This window comes from Protopterus annectens, chromosome 16.part0 (assembly GCF_019279795.1).
Source record: "Protopterus annectens isolate FY-2018-M chromosome 16.part0, PAN1.0, whole genome shotgun sequence".
Lineage (NCBI taxonomy): Eukaryota > Metazoa > Chordata > Ceratodontiformes > Protopteridae > Protopterus > Protopterus annectens.
The window spans coordinates 460,645,635-460,663,139 of record NC_056750.1 but is presented as its reverse complement, the minus strand read 5'-3'; positions in this window follow the sequence as shown (position 1 = coordinate 460,663,139).

The following is a 17,505-nucleotide window of genomic DNA, read 5'->3' as shown; positions in this document are numbered from 1 at the left end:
GAAATCAAATGTGATAGCCGACAAGCTGAGCAGAACTATTCTCTCCCTTCACGAGTGGTCTCTGAACGACAGAGTAGCAACTCAGATTTTCAGGAGATGGGGAACTCCTTGCTGCGACCTTTTTGCAACCCCCCTCAACACGAAATGCCAACAGTTCTTCTCTCTCATCCCAGTTCTGGGAGAGATTCCCAAGGACGCCCTAGTCCAAGCTTGGCCCACCGGTCTGCTATACGCCTTTCCTCCGGTTTCCCTTCTTCCCAAGGTGATCCAGAAGGCGATTCGCTTGGAGAGCAAAATGATCCTAGTTGCCCCATACTGGCCTCGTCAAGTCTGGTTTCCCTTTCTTCGCAAATATGCGCTGGACGGTCCATGGTTCCTGGACCAAGTTCCGGATCTCTTGACCCATCAGTCGGGACAGCTACATCAGTCCCTCCACTCGTTGAAGTTAACAGCTTGGCTCCTCCTCTTCCGACCATAGTCAGGAACCATGCTTTGGACCCGGAAGTCATACATATCTTATCCTCGGCCCACAAGACTTCTACTAAGTAAATTTATAACAGCAAATGGAAGAGATTTGCTATTTGGGCCCAACTCCGGGGCTTAGACCCCATGACAGCCCCGGTGTCAGAGGTTCTGAAGTTTTTAGCTTCTCTGTTCAACCAAGGTTGTTCGGTCTCTGCCATCAAAGTTCAATTGGCGGCTATTTCCAATTTTCATGAGAGCATAGAACCACCTTTGATGAGCAACAAGTTGTGTAAAGCCTTCATGAAAGGTGCTGGGCTGCTACGGCCCCCGATATCTCATCCCGCTCCACCGTGGGATCTCAATGTGGTGTTAGGTGCTTTAACCTCTTCCCCCTTTGAACCGGCAGCAACTTGTGACTTAAAATTTCTTTCTTGGAAGACTGCTTTATTAGTTGCAATTACATCAGCCAGGCGAGTTTCAGAACTTCAAGCCCTATGTATCAAACCACCATATCTGTTTTTTCACAAGGATAGAGTATCCCTCAGACCGAACCCATCCTTTGTTCCTAAGGTTTGTTCTACTTTTTGTCTGCAGCAATCACTGGAACTTCCAGTTTTCTTCCCGAAGTATTCAAACAGAGCGGAGTATATCTTTCACACCTTAGATGTCCACAGACAATTACGCTTCTATTTGGATAGGACACACCAAACACGAAAAGCAGATCAATTGTTTGTGTCCTTTTCGGATAATAAATTGGGCAAAGCCGTCACGAAAGTCACTATTTCCAAGTGGATCAGAGACTGTATCAGTCATACTTACTTCATTTCTAACAAAGAGCTTATAGCTACAGTGAAAGCTCATTCTACCAGGGCTATGGCTACTTCGGCAGCCTTTCATTCCAAGCTTGCTATTAGTGACATTTGTGCGGTGGCTACATGGTCTTCTCCTCACACCTTTATTTCTCATTACAAATTGGATGTGGCATCTCGGGGGCGAGCTTCCTTCGGTTCCACAGTTCTCAGGAGTGTTTTCCAGTGAGCCACCCAGGAATCAGGTGCTAGGGACGCTGTCCCATCAGTACAGAATGTAGGCGAGATAGGATCACATTACATCTTTTAGTTATGTACTTACCATAACTTCAGATGTATGGGATCCATCTCGCCTACATTCCTAATAACCCACCCTCCTTCCCCCTGCCTTGGAGATCAGAAGAGACCGGACGGTCCGAGTTCAATTGTTTCCTCTCTTGAAACACCTGGCAATATTATATCAACAGTCTATCTGTGTGTGCATGTGTGCGGACAAACAAGATCTGGGGAAGCAGTGGTGGTGCATCCTGGGATGTGGGATAGCTCAGCCAATAAGAGACTTCGTTCTATAGTATAGCGTGCCGAACCCATCAGTACAGAATGTAGGCGAGATGGATCCCATACATCTGAAGTTATGGTAAGTACATAACTAAAAGTTTATTGAATTTCAAGTTATTGTCTATTAGGACACCTAGAAATTTTGTTTGGGTTATGGGTGTTATTATGGTATTACTGAAAGAGTATAGAAGGAGCGGATTTGTGGAGTCTCAAGGTTTACTGGGGTAGAAGAGCATAAGTTTAGTTTTAGATGGATTCAGAATCAATTGTGAGTCAGATAGCTATGCTTTGGCAGCAGAAAACGACTGTTGCATCCTCTCTTCTAGTTGTTTGAAGGTAGGTGCAGCACAGATGACAGTAGAGTCATCAGTATATTGGATAATGGAGGCTAGAGTAGTGGCAGTATGTAGCCTGTTGGTAAATATATTGAAGAGTGATGGACCTAGAGTTGAGCCCTTGGTTGACTCCCATGGTGACAGGAAGGAGGATAGATAAGTCTTGTTGCCACTTGACAGCCTGCTGATGTTTAGTTAGGTAACTGTGGAACCAAGCAAGAAATGGGCGACTGATTTTAAGAGTGGAGAGTTCATTGAGTAGTTTCTGATGATAGACGATATCAAAAGCTTCTGAAAGATCCAAGAATATAGAGGACACAAGCTTACCATCATTTCTATGTTGGTTGATGGTGTTGGTAAAATTTATAAGGGCAGTTGTGGTGCTATGATTTGGCAGAAACTGTGTTGAGTGTTAGGAGATTGTTAGGTAACAGGTGGTTTAAAGCTGCATATGAATACATTTTCCATGATTTTGGTTAGGGGAGATAGAATTGCTATGGGTTTGTAGTTTCAGAATTTGATAGAGGTCCAACCTTTATGTAATAGGATTATGTAAGATAGTTTCCAAATTTCATTAATGTATTGTTTGGATGTAGAGTGGTTAATTAGTATGAAGATAGTGTAGATGACATATTTTTAAGAATTCAGAGGGCATGTTATCAGCTGCATGGATAGTGGGTTTGAGTTTGAAGAGTAGTTTTTTATAGTGTATGTTTCTGCAGGTTTGAAAGTGTAAAGTCTGTTGAGAAAAAGTTAAATTGTGCAACTATACTGTCTTTACTGTTAGTGGTTGATGGTGTGGGGGTAGAGGATGGACTGGTTGGATGAGTTTGTTTATTGCGAACCAAAATTTTTTGGGGTTGTGTTTGTGCTTTTGTTGAATTGTGGTGTAGTATTTTTTAACTAGTATGACCTGGGTTTTTGCTTTATTTTGAAGTTGTCTTGTTCTAGTTTAACTTGATTTTTGTTTGTGTGCTATAGTGTCCAGGCTTTGTCTCTGTTTAAGTTCATAGGTTCATAGGTTAGTACTAGGCTATCAGCCCTAGGGCCTATACAAGCCTAGCCATAACAATTCCCTGAATATTTCTTCCCACATTATTTACTTTCCTGGACGCCTGTCTAGCAGGGCAACTGACGTGATCCCTGGGGTGAATTTCCTTTCTCCCATCCAATCGTCAAGGTTCCTCTTGAAGAGGTCCAAAGAGGCACTCTGCTTGACATGTATGGGCAATCTATTCCAGAGTCTGGGGAGTCTCTGGGTCAGGAACCTATCCCTCCAACATGTTTTGTTTATTGTGATGACAAGGTTTAGATCCCTGGAGCGTGTAGCTCTGAGGGATTGGTATTTCTTTAAGTGTAGCATGTCCAACAGCTCTGGGTTTGACATGGCCTTGTATGTTAAGCAGAGATCGCCTCTGAGTAGACGATATGCGACAGAGTATAGCTGGAGTTTTTTAAGGCGGTCAGCATAGGGCATCTGCTTTAGGCATGTGATTCTTTTAGTGAGGTATTTCTGAGGCCTTTCCAGTTGTTGCAGATGTCTTGAGAGGTACATACCAAATGGGGCATTGTATTCTATAATGGGTCTAATGAGGGATGAGTACAGTGGGACAATGACCTCCTTTTATCTGGATGAAAAGCCCTTCGTGATGAGGTGTGCCACATAGAAGGATTTCCTGACTGTTGTGGCGATGTGGTTATCGAAGGTGAGACCACTGTCCACCTGTGTCCCTAAGTAAATGTTTTGTGTCTTTTGTTAGCCAGGGAGCAAAGTTTGATTTTACTCTGGTACTTCTAAATGGGGCTAGTCTGTTTAGTATGTCAAGAAAGGTGGTTTTGAAATAATCTACAGCAGTATCAAGGGGTAGTGTTTTGAGCGGAGTCCAGTTACAGTTATGTAAGATGGAGGTGAAATTGTGAGTGTTTAAGTTATTTTTGTTACGAATTTGCCAATACGTAATGTTTCTGGGGGGGGGGTGAAGATAGTGTCTAATTACATGTGTTGGGAGATGACTACTAATGCTATCAGGGAAGCAGCCTGACTGGTATGCTGGAGTAGGGTTATTGGTTAGAATGCAATCTAAAATAGGTTGCCTTTTTGTTGCTTTGTCTATTCTGGTTTCATATTATGTAAGTTGGATGAAGCCATGGAGCTTAATGTAGTTGGTGGGGTTAGCAGAGTTGCAGCAGTACCAGCCAGTGTTAGTCACCCACTATGATGGTTTCCTATGGGAAGGTTAAAGATATCCAGTGTAGAAAGTCCTTGATAATGTTGGGATTGTTGCCAGGAGGGATGTAAGTACCTATAATGGTTATATGTTTATTTGTAGTTTGGTAAATAGTACCTCGATGTTATTGAACTCGGGAAAGTTTGGCTGTATTAAATCTACTTTTAAGTTTTGCTTATAAAGTATAGCAGTACCGACACCACATTTGTTTTTTTTTTTCTGTCATATCTATGTATGTTGTAACATGGAGGAAGAATTTGATTATGTTTAATTTCAGGTTTCAACCAGGCTTCAGTTAGGACTGTGATATCTGGGGAATACAGTGCCAGGTTGGTGTGAAGTTCGTGTGTTTTATTGACTATGCTCCTGACATTGATACTAAAAAGCAGTGGGTTAGTGCTGTAAGGAAAAGTTAGTGTGTTTGGGCTGGGTGATAGAGGACCAGGATTTGGGTGTATGTCACCAGAGAGTTTTTAATAGGGTAGAGAATTGTAGTAGAAGCTTAGCAAGTTTAGTTAGTAGTTTAATATATTTGAGAGATGCCTGACATGTTGGAAAGTACTGTACATATTTTTTTGGAAAATAGCCTATGTAAGTTGTGTTGATTAGATTGGAGGCAATTTCAAAGCTGAAGGGCATTGTGTGGTGGGGGTTAAGAAATGTCTTGGTAGGGGAGGAGAAGGTGTAATGAAGCGGAGATTAGTAGGAAGTTAGGTGATATGTGAACATAAGCAGACTGGAGATGCTGGTGTGTGAGGATATTTGTAGGTGTGTGGAGGATAGAAAGGGAGACATTATTTAGCAGAATAAAGGGGTGGTTAAGTATGGGGGATTGATATGTAGTGATTCTTAGGAAGGGTTAAGGAAGGTTAGAGTTTGAGATGAAGTGTAGAGAGAGATCATGAGAAAAATTAAAGAAACAATGACCACATTGCACACTGTTGTTAGCCCCACCCTCCCCACATAGCCTATAGCAACCTTCTGTGCATACATCTGAGCAGGGCTGGTTTTAGAATAGATGGGGTTCAGGACAGAGGCCACAACTATGCCTTTATCAAAAATCCATTTATACAGCCTGGATGTAGAGTATTCAAAGGGTCTGAAGGTGTAGGTCCTTTGTGATGCATTTTATGTCTTATTTTTTGAATAATAAAATCATGTTAACTCTCCTTTTCAATGTTAACCAGAAGAGTTATGTATGTGCCCACCATTAGTTTATGTACACATGCATGCAAGCATGTACACACACATATGCGGACATGTGAGCACACACACGTGCCCCTGCATGTACAGACACTGCTCCTGACAAGCTAGGTCTATTACAAGATGCCTGATTTTTCACACAATGGCAAACATACTGACACTGCCTGTGATAAGCCTGGTCTATTACAAGATGCACAAACACACACACATACACTGCACCCTTACCTACAGGCAAGTAGGAGAAATTCCAGTTCACCTGATTTGGCGACTTGGAGGAAGGCACAGCAGATGGATGACATACAGACACAACACAGAAGGAACCTCAGTCAAGAACTCAGCCAGTACCAAGTGGTGTGAAGTGGTAGTGCTAGTCTGTGTACCACTGTGACAGTGATCATTTGCTTTCACATACACACTTATCAGACACAAAATATAGCTTTATCTATGTTTTTGTGGCATTTTGTCTTCACTGTCTATCAAGCTTTAGCCCCTTCCTGATCAACTAGTCCATTCATTCCCCATTATGGGGGCAAGGCTTGACTAGGAGGAGGAGTCATTATCTAGACAGCCAAAAAGGCGGTTTGCATTTTCTCCCTGGTCTTAACTTGCATGCATCTGGCTAGGTGTCAAGGAGAAGTATTCACAGAGGATGCTTTCTCATTTCTGAATAGGGTTCTCCCTCCAACTGACCTTACCACTCCCCTTGCAGCATGAGTAGTATCTCTCCATTCTCCAACAGGAAGGTTACACCACTTGTGTCACTAGATACATGCAAATATCTCTTCACTCTAGGAGAGGCAAACAGACCATGCCCCTTCACTTCTCTTCCTTTCTGCCTGGCTCCTTCACTGCTGGGGCAGCTAATTCATTCCCACTTACCCAGGTTGTAGTCAGAGGCCTTATCCCCCTGTGCCACTGAGTCAGACTACATATTTTTTTGTAATGTTGATGCTTGGCTATAATAGAAAGTGAAAGAAATTATATTCTTAATATGTTCTAATCTCTGATATACTGAAGTACCAAACACACACACAAAATTAAAAGCCATAACAACACTACCACTTTTACACTGATTTCAGGAAATAAAATACTTTGTGTGACATTACTACTCATTCCACACCAGATCAGTGACTGTTGTTTAACAGTAATCAAACAACAAAAGAGGCAATTCACGTTTAATCACATACAGCCTTCATACCAATCAATTATGGGTACTTTATTGACTATTTATACCTCAGATGTCTGATTGTGTTTAAAAAAATAATTATAGCAACAGTAATGTGTCTCAAGGAGGAGAAGAAAACTAAAACATCACTGTCCAGTGTCAACTGATATAGCAGTGGGATTTTTTTTAAGACCTAGAATTCCCTCAGAAGAACAAATGTGCATGAGATAACCACACTTCCAAACATGTTACAATGTCTGCCTATATATCTAATGCACATACATGCTTTTATCATATTTGCAGTGTTCTCTTGCTTCTGGTGGAGAGTAATACAGTGCTAGGAAGCTCACCTCCCATGTTAGGCTAGCTGCCCATTGTCTGCTCAAGCCCACTTCTCAATAGGTCATTAAACTTCCAACTTCCTGTGTCATTAATCAGTCCTAGGCCACCATTACTTCAGATGGGCAGTACAAAAGTACATACTATAGAATACGTGCCATTATAAAGTTCAGTGTAATGAAACTGTCCACAGGTACAAATAAAGATAAATGCTAGTATCATAACTGTGCATTACTGTAATTAGCTAGGTTGACTTGGTGGTTTATTTTTCTATCGTCCAAGTCTGGTGTTTAAATATATAAATAGTATATGGACTGCCTTGCATTTTTTGCAGAGGATTAAGGCTATGATTTGTTAAAGAACTGTCTCCTGTGGTCCAGGTTTGATTTCCTCGGCTTTCATTTGTCTGCTGTGTGACTTTAAGGAATTCACTTAACCATATGATACTCCCGGGCTGAGTTTGAAAAAGGTTGTTGTTGTTGATCATTGCTCTCCTCATAACAAATAAAAAATAATGTCCTTTAACTTCCTTTATAGGTAACCTAAAAAGCATCTATTTGCATTATCATCTTGCAGATGTTATACCTCCCTACTACTTAATATTTTTCAGATACAAATACTGCACACATTCTCTCTCTTCCTATCTTTAGTTTTAAAAATGACATCTGAAATTCGGCCTAAATGACAACTATGTATTTCTGTGTTCTGCTGCTATTACCACACAGTTTTGTTTGTTTTATTGTTTCTTTCTGTTCTAAATTACAAAAAGGTGTGATACAAATGCAATGTTACAAATTTCACTCTATAAATAAGGAATCAGAAAGTATTTGCTTACTACACACTCATATTCACTTATGTACTTGGCCATATATTGTATAGTTTTCTCAATTACTATGTTATCATTTGTACACTCACACATATTATTATGTTTGCAGAGACATGGCTGAAATACACTTGTATATATATAATGGATTGTGGAAGGGAACTTCAGAGTGAGACCTGGTTATGGAGAAGGTATTTAGAGTGTAACATAAGTCCAATTTCTCTATACCTATTCTCAAGCTTACTACTGCTCCGATTTTTATTTACCTATCTCAAGCTTCCTACAGTTTCATCATATTCCCTCTTTCTTGTACTTCACCTCAATATAGCCTTAACTATCACTGTTTAGAACAAGTAACACTAGCAAAGCAGCAATCAGCCATATTCTTGTACATATACCATACATGTATCTCATAAATATTTACCACCAAAACCATGGTATTGATCTGCTGATCAGTCATTTCTCCATGATGGCACAAGCTATTTCATGCTAGTTTATTTGTCAACTTTCTTTTTTTCCCACTTTATATGACTTTCTCAATTTGTATTGTTTATGTATAAACTATTTACTACTTATATATACCAAAGTTATGTATTCTTGATTGTTATTGATTTCTTGTATTGTTTGTAATGCGTTTTTGTAATGGAGTTTTTTCTCCCTGGGCCTCTGCTGAAAAAGGGCCACTGGTCCAGTTGGACATACCCGGTAAATAAATGTAAAATAAAATAAATAAATAAATAAATAAATGGTGGTGGAGAAACCATTACAGTTAATTATATTAATGTGGAGTTGCACAGTAATCTGCAGCAAAAAACGTAAGTAAAAAGTGTAAATCAGACCTTCTAAAATTCAAATAAACCAGCAACTCTTGAGTGATTAGCACACTGCACTCAGTACATTAGCTACTGGCATGGGAGACACACTTGCCAATATTATTTCTTTATCAAGCATGAAGCTTAGACAAATTATTTGCATAGGATAGACAGAGCTTGATTTGCACAATGTCTAATGTATGATAGCCCTTGGCTCAGGTTAATCACTTGTCTGAAGTAATCTGTTTCATATGGCTGACCACGGACTAATTATTTGTTCAGGATGGGCATAATAAGTCAGTATACTGCATAACATGCCCTTCAGCAGACAGACTGAATAGCATAACAGTTGTCTAGGATACTCTTCTGTTCTAGCAATAACAAATAGCATAGGCTAAATGGAAGACATGGTATAATTAGTGGGTCTATATCACATCATCGAATCACATTTAAGTGAATGCCTCTTCCGCAAACACCTATTCAGCTAACATACTATTCATTGAACTAACTTTTCAGTGAAAAGTGTCCTAGGGAAAACTGACAGTAGTCCACTCTAGTGACACTAAACTAAACTATAAAACTTAACACCTGGGGCTATGTCCCCCACCTGCCACCCCCCCCAACTAAATCAATGACAATACCCTAAGTAGCCATGAAGTGGTAAGGGACCTGGGATCACAGGTTGACTGCAACCTTACCTTCGACCACCAAGTGTCTACCATTGTCAGGAAAGCTTTCCTCATAGCTCACTTGATTAGTAAAGAGATCGCCTCAAGAGCTAAAGATGTTATAACCCCCTATACTCGGCACATATCTGGTCCATAATTGAGTATAATGCCCCATTTAGCATTTACCGTACTAAGCACCTACAGCAATTAGAGAGACCTCAGAGGTTTCTAAAAAAGATGATCAAGGGCCTCCAGCATGTGCCTTACACGGACTGACGAAAATCCCTGTCATTATCCTCTGTATTGTATAGACTTCTTAGGGGAGACTTATGCCTGGCCTACAGAGCAACCCAAGACCCAAACCTAATGAACTTACTATATATCCTTAAATCAAATGGGTCTACGGCTACCCATTTCAGGGACTTAAATATGACCTGCAACTTAAATAGGACATGCTGGAGGGATAGATTTATCACCTAGCGACTACCACATCTTTGGAACAGGCTGCCAGTTCATGTGAAACAGAGCACCTCTATGACACTCTTCAAGATGATCCTGGATGAGTGGATGAGGCACTATAAATTCTTACTGGGGATAGTGCCCACAACCCTCCTGGCCATGAGCAGTCATGACCAAATGGATTCTTGGGTATTGACTAGTACTTCTGTGGTATTACATTGGGTTGAAACGGCTAGGCTTAAAATGACCTCCAGGTCAATAGCCTAGTAATCTCCTATGATCCTATATACCAACTCCGAGATTACACTACAGTGGGGAAAAGGGCAAATTTGGAATGGTGGCCAACTATCAGTTTGCCCTAAGAAACTTTTCGCTGAAAACTTAGTTCAATGGATAGAGTTTAAAATAAAGCTTCAGCTTAACTGAAAATGATCATTGAGGTCAAATGAGTAGCTTTGAGTTAGTGTTTGTTTTATTCCAGCATGGGCTGTAAATACCAGCATGACATTTAAATAAAGACAGGAATACCTAGATGCTCTTAACTGTTTGATATTATAACACATGCATGCATAAAGATAAACAAAATAATGTCCAGACCTTACATCTCCCAGGAGGGAGGCAGTCAATGCACACTATAACAAAAAAAAATTGACAAATACTATTCCTCCTCTTTTGTCAGGGAGAGTCTGCATGGGGGGGGGGGTCTCAGATGCTTTGGACAATGTTTATGGGACTCCATCTTAGTAGAAGCTGAAGTCATACATGCCATATTCTCTACAAGTGACTTATTTATTGGGACGCTCCTGGACTTCTGATGTCATTCCTTGCTGTGGATGTCATCTAAGCAGCATTATATACTACTAGCATGTAGATGGTCCTGTTCTTTGATGTGGGGGTGGATGTGAAGTTAGGCATCTCCACTGCTGGTTACTGTGGTTTTGGTCAATGTTCGCCTGGCAAATGGTCAAGGCAGAATGACTTTACAATGTTTTGGTCATTTGAGTCTGTAGGAAGGGCAAGACTTTTGCCCACTGCAAGACCCATTTTAAATTATATTGGAGTGATTATAGATGTGGTTCCATAAAGAAGGCAGGATGTTCAACATTAGATCACTATTGTAGTAGCCTAAGTTATATGGGGTTATATCCTGCCAAGCATATGACAGCTGGCCAGTATTTTAAAGCTTTAGGGCACTTTCCACTCACCCTAACCACTGATGGGCTTTAGGGGAGCTGCATAAAGTCAGTGGTTTAGATACCAACTAATTAGAACTATTTTGCAGTTGAACTGCTCCCCTCTTTTAGGTTTCAAGGAATCGATGGTCGGCTGGTGCTACTTCAAATCTTTGGCAGATAAGTACTCTTCAGAGAAGAGTTTCCACGAAACCTTTTAGTTGTAAAAAATGTGCTTTTTCTTTAAGGATGTATTTATTTTGGGTAGGAATTGTAACTTCAGTGTCTGTCATAAGACAATTTTATCTTAAGCCTCGTTTACTTTCTTAATTTTTTTTTTGAGGAAATTGTTATAATAATTACTTCCCAGTGATTTTCTTAACTGAACTGTGTAATTTTATATATTTATATTATATTTAGAAGTTGGCACAAATATTTTTGGGGGTTGTCATTGTGTGTTTTGTATACAATCTGTTTTTTTTTTTTTTTTTTTTCTGCTTGGACATGCATAGACTATTCCAGGCTTTGCTATGCATAAATCAGAGTCTTTGTTTCTGCTAAAATATGGAGTAGGTCACGGATACACAAGAAAAAGAAAAATTCCAGGGAGCCTTTGTCTGTTAAGCAGGCTTTCTCTGGCTTTGTTGCTGATGGGTAACTGCTGTGGCCAAATCTGGCTCCTCTGGCATAGCTCCTTGGGAAACCACTATAGACATGAGGTTAGCCACATCCTCTACTACTGTTGGGTTGTCCCCTGTGGAAATGGAAGAGCCATTCTTGTTGGCTTCAAAGGAGGGAGTGGGTGATGCTGTACTTTGTAGCCACACTAAGGTATTGGATATTCAGGCATGTGCTCTTACTTAAAGTCGGTCTGCTTCTAGGGCATCTCATGGAATAAAGAAACAGAAACCTAAACATTTGACTACTCCTGCATCTGTGACTTTGGACAAGAAGATTTATTAAGCTTTGTTAAGGGCTTATTCCAGGACTTTAATTTCTTAAATTCTGATTCCTCATTGAGCAGTATTTATTTATTTACATTTGTTTACTGGGAAATTCCGACTGGACACAGGTCCTTTTTCAGCGGAGGCCCAGGGTGAAATGTTCCACAGAATGACATGATAGATGGTAAACAATAACAATCAAGGTATGTATACAGTAGAGGTGATCATGACATGGAAAAATACAGGAACACATTAGGTACAATTAAGTAGTAAGGTCTAATTACAAACATCAAGAATAAGTAGTAAAACACAGTGCTACAAATTTTCTAAACAGTAACTAATTAACAATAATAATAGAATAAATGATAACTAAATCCTGGAAGGATTAACTAGCAGTGAGTAATCTTCAGTTCAGTTTTATAGTTATAGAGGGGGTACTCTATCTAAATCTGGGAAAAGAGAGAAGGGTTGAAGGGTGAGGTTATTAGTTGGGGTTTGGACAAGGACAAAGCCAGTGAGAATTTAGGTGAGATTTAAGTGCAGTCTTGAAAAGACTGCAGGAAAGAAGGGTAGTTATGGTAGTGGGAAGGTTGTTCCAGAGCTTGGATATGGCACAGGAAAATATTGCTTCACCTGCTGAGTTTTTGACTTTGGTGACCTGGAGTAGATTTTTGTTGCAGGAGCATAGTGGTCTGGAAGATTGGTAGGGTTGGAGAATTGTATGGCTCGATGGGATTCGGAGAGGGTGGTTTACTATGAGAAAAGATGAAATGAGTTTGGTGTAGGAGTTGTGGGAGCTTGAGCCAGTCAAGATCTGTAAGGGAGACACAGTGGTGGCTGTGGTAGGAGGCACCATTGGCAAATTTTGTGATTTTATTGTAGCAGGCTTTGAGTTTGTTTAGGTCTGATTGTCTAAGATTTGTAAGTATGGGCGATGCATAGAGTAGGGTGGAGATTAGCTGGGAATTGGCGATAGAGATTCTTGCTGATTTGATGAGGTATTGGTGGTTTCTGTATAAGGCACCCAGTTTTTGTGAACTTTTTTTTTTTATTGTTAGTGATATGTGGGTGTCAAATTTTAGATTATTGTCTATCTGTACGTCAAGTAGTTTTGTGTGGACTGTTGGTGAAATGGAGGTATCCTTGGCTTGTACAGTGAAGGGGGGTGGGTGTTTGAAGTTGATTTGGAGGATTGGAAGATGAGGAGTTTGGTTTTATTTGGATTGAGGAGAAACTGGGCATTAGATAGCCAGCTTTCAACTGAAGAGAATGATTCTTGGGTGATCTGTTGGAGTTCTGTTAGTTGGGGCTGAGCAGATGAGGATGGAATCATCTGCATACTGTATGAGGGAGGCATGTTTGGTGGCAGTGTGCAGATTGTTGGTGAAAAGAGAGAAAAGTAGGGGGCCCCGAGAGTAACAGGGAGACGAGGGGATAGATTGTCATCTCAGATGACTGATTGCTGGCGGCCTTGTACATAGCTGTGGAACCCGTTTGTGGCTGGTGTGGAGAAAGAGAGGTCGGATAGAGCAGAGAGTAGTAGATTGTGTGACACAATGTCAAAGGCCTTAGATAGATCCAGAAATACAGCAGAGGAGAGGAGGCCATTGTTTTTGTGATGGAGGATAGTGTTAGTGAAAGAGAGGAGAGCAGTTGTCATGCTGTGGTGTGGTCTAAAAACCATGCTGGGTATTGGAGGTGAGGTTATTGTTAAGGAGGAATTTGGAGACCTGTGAGTTGATGCATTTTTCGAGTATCTTGGAGAGGGGGGAGAGGATGGCAATGGGGCAGTAGTTGGAGAGGTCAGTGGAGGGGCCACCTTTGTGGAGGGGAATGATGTGGGATATTTTCCATAGTGTGGGTACATAGGATTCAGATATGGAGCGGTTAATTAATATGGAAATAGGATAAGCTAGGACATCAGCTGCTATCTTTAGGTATTCAGCGGGCAGGTTATCGGCTGTTAGTTTTGTGGGCTTTAGTTTTGTCAGGTCTTTTTATGTAGGAGGTGGGTACTGTGGAGAGAAAGAATGCAGGGAGGGGTGGATTTGGGTTGGGGTGTGGGGGGAATTTGTGTAAGGAAGTGTTTTTTGGTTAGGGATAGTACGGATTCTGTGAAGTGTTTGTTGAAGGAATCAGCAATGCTACTGGTGGAGAGAGGGGTGGTTGCTGGTGGGGGTGCTTACTTTTCCAGGGCAGAGTATAGAGTTAATTGGGGACCAGAATTGCTTGGGGTTATTTTGGGAAGAGTTTAGGGATGTCTGATAGAAAAGGGTTTTGTCTGCTTTTACTTGCTTTTTGACCTTGTTACCTAGTTCAAGGAAGAGTTGCCTATTTGAGGGGTTTTTAGTTATGCACCAGCGTTCCCATGTTTTATCCCTGGTTTTCATAAGCCCCCTGGTGTTTTCTTGTAGCTAGCGGGAGCTCTTAGTTCTGATTCTGGTGTTTCTCAGGGGGACATGGGAGTTAAGGAGGTTGAGGAAGGTACTGTTAAAGAAATGGACTGCTTCGTCTAGGTTGAGGTACTTTAGAGGTGACCAGTTTACTTTCTGGAGGGAGGAGGTGAAGGAGTTGGGGTTGAAATTAGCTTTGTTGTGAATAAGTCTGTGGGTAATGGGTTTGCTATCATTTATGTGATTTTTTAGTAGGAAGGTTTCTGAATGGTAGCTGAGGGAGTTACGTAAACAGCCTGCCAGGTAGGTGTGAGGGGCTTTGTTAACTAAGACCCAGTCAAGAATGGTGTGGTTATTGGGGTTTTTATTGATCATAGTGGGGGGTTGTATTAGCTGTGAGAAACCATGGAGATTTAGGTGGAGGGCTGGGTGGTTGCTGTTGCAGGATAGCCAATTGATGTTAAAGTCCCTGAGGATGATAGTTTCTTGAGGTAGGGAGAGATTGGCCCAGTCTAGTAGGTTTTCAAGGGGAGATATATTTTGGCCTGGTGGGAAATAGCACCGTATAATGTTGATTGATTTCTTAGGGTTTAATTTGTGGGTGGTGTAAAGTATTTCTTCCTTGTCAAATTGGGGAGCTGATTTGGTGAGAATTTGGATATTGAGGTAGTGTTTGTACAACAATGCCACATCTCCTCCTTTTGTGGATAGTCTGTCCTTACAGAGGATTTTGTATCCATTTGGGAGTATTTCCTCACTTCTGATGTGAGGTTTGAGCCATGATTCAGTTAGGATAAGGATGTCAGGGGAGTACAGATTTATGTAGGCCTGGAAGTCTTAGATTTTTTTACAGATGCTTCTGATGTTAAGAGACATAATGAGGAGGCCATTTTGGGTTTTTGTTGCTTGTGATTTGGATGATGGGGGAGTTGGTTGGAATGAGGTTTGTGGAGATTTTGGTGATTGTGGGGCCAGGGTTGGGGTGCACATCTCCACTGAGAGCAAGTTTAGAGAGAGTGCTGAGAATATGTTTTATATATGCTGTAACAAACTTGTTGTATTTTATGGATATTTTGTGTTCAAATGTGGTGGGAATTTGGTAACTGAGTAGTTGTGCTGGGAGGAGATAGTTTGTGGTTGGGGTAATGAAATTATGTAGTGGGTGTTTGCGGGGAGTTGATGAGAGCGTGCAGTGGAAGTGGTTGGAGGTTATGACTGTAGCTGTTTGGTAGGATGTAATATAGGCTAGAATAGTGTAGGTGAGGATTACAACAGTATTACCTAGTGGCATGATTGCATTGCGTTAGAATGTGTGATTAAGCAGGTAGGTGGGGTAGAGAGGTGGGGAGTTTCAGCAGTATGGCTTGATTGGTGCTAAAACCCCAGGCTAAGGATTGCATGGTAAGTGTGAAGCTCGAGTAACACTCACTAGTACAAACTTATAGAATAATTTAGTTTGTAGCCAAAAAGTTTAAGATTTTAGTAGGAGTGACTGAAACAAGAGGGCTGGAAGAGTAAGGGAGGGGGTTAGTTAGAGAGAGTTCAGGGAGTGCTTAGCATTGGCCCGATCGAGTGTGTGCTACCCTTAATTCAAAGGAATGTTACACATACACTGTTTCCCTTTAGGTGGGATTTTCTTTGTATTTGTTAGCAGTAGGAAGTATCGCTGGGTTGTTCTTGAGGTTGCTTATCAGCGGTCCTTGGTGGCCAGGAGCAAGAAAGCCAGGCAAGTTGTAAGGGAAAACAACTGTGAGGGAGAGAAAGGGAACAGAAGTTAGCTATATGGGTTATTTAGGGCAAGAGTGGGGGAGATAGAGTTAATATGCAGAACAAAAAATAAGTTTGAGGTCACAAGTCAACAGTGTAGAAAAGATGGCAATGCTGTTTTAACTCTAGGCTGGCTAAAATCTCACTTTAAGCTCTATGTATTTTACGTAAGGCAAATCTAAGGCAGCAGCAAATACTGTTTTATAGAACAAAAATGCGGTTCTGTATTAGAGATCCCTTGCTATAATCTCTATTTTAGGTAGTATCTCACTAGCGTTAGCGTTACAGCAATGTAACAAATGTAAATTCAGCCTTAATTGCTACAACAAATGTAAATACTACTCTAAACGCTAGAGGTTGCCTTTAGATAGTTTGCTAAACTCTATTTACTTTGGTAAAAGCAGTTTTACAGAAGCAATGTTTCAGTGGTTACAGCGCATTTAATAGTGGATCTTTAAAATACAAAGCTATGTAGTACAGCCGTAAAACAACAGTTTTGAACAAGTATCAGCTAGGCACTCTTATGCATGGCAAAGACTACACAGTGCTAAAACAGCTACAGTCATTCCAAACAAAAGCAGAGTAATATGTACAAAGTCATCCAAGCAAAAAGCACTGATTTGAAATAAACTGTGGTTTTAGACACTTATAAAAGTCACAGAAAAGCAGTTAAACTTACTGGGTGGACACACTCGATCAGGTCGCCGATTTGAAAATGGTGCCTATGTGTTGGTGGTATATGATAGCTAGATAGCAGTAAAAGAAAGAGTTCCCTATTTCTGACACAGATTTCCAGTCAGAAGAACAGGAACTTGACTGTGAGGGTCTGTTAATTTTCCCCAAGCAGAAGACTCTGATGAAAATGATTCTCCATTGTCTCCCCCAAGTGAGTTATGTTTTTTTCTGAAACTTAACAAATACACAAATTAATTAAGTGAAAGCAGAATGAAATTCCAGTATCTCAGCAAAAATATTGTTAATTTATTGCAACTGAATTTGCCTGCATTAGAGTGTGTGTTCTTAACGGCTTACAGTATATGCCTGACAGTCAATCTCCTGCTTCCCCAAAGTATGTGATAGATTATGTACGGTCCCTCAGACGCACAAATATTTATTTTCACTGACCCTGCAATGATTTATTTGACAAAACCTGCAGCCAAACATTTTGTGAATGTTTATCCCTATTACTTCTGATAAAGATGACAAAGCCATTGATAGTTTTGGGGAAGTTTATTAGTCTTCCACCTTAATTTTCAGAATTCTTAAATGAAAGGTTCACATGTTAAAGATTTTGTTGGCATCATTTAAAGAATATTAAGAAGTTGTCTGATCGCATGCTTACTTCACAGTATAAAGCTTCTCTCA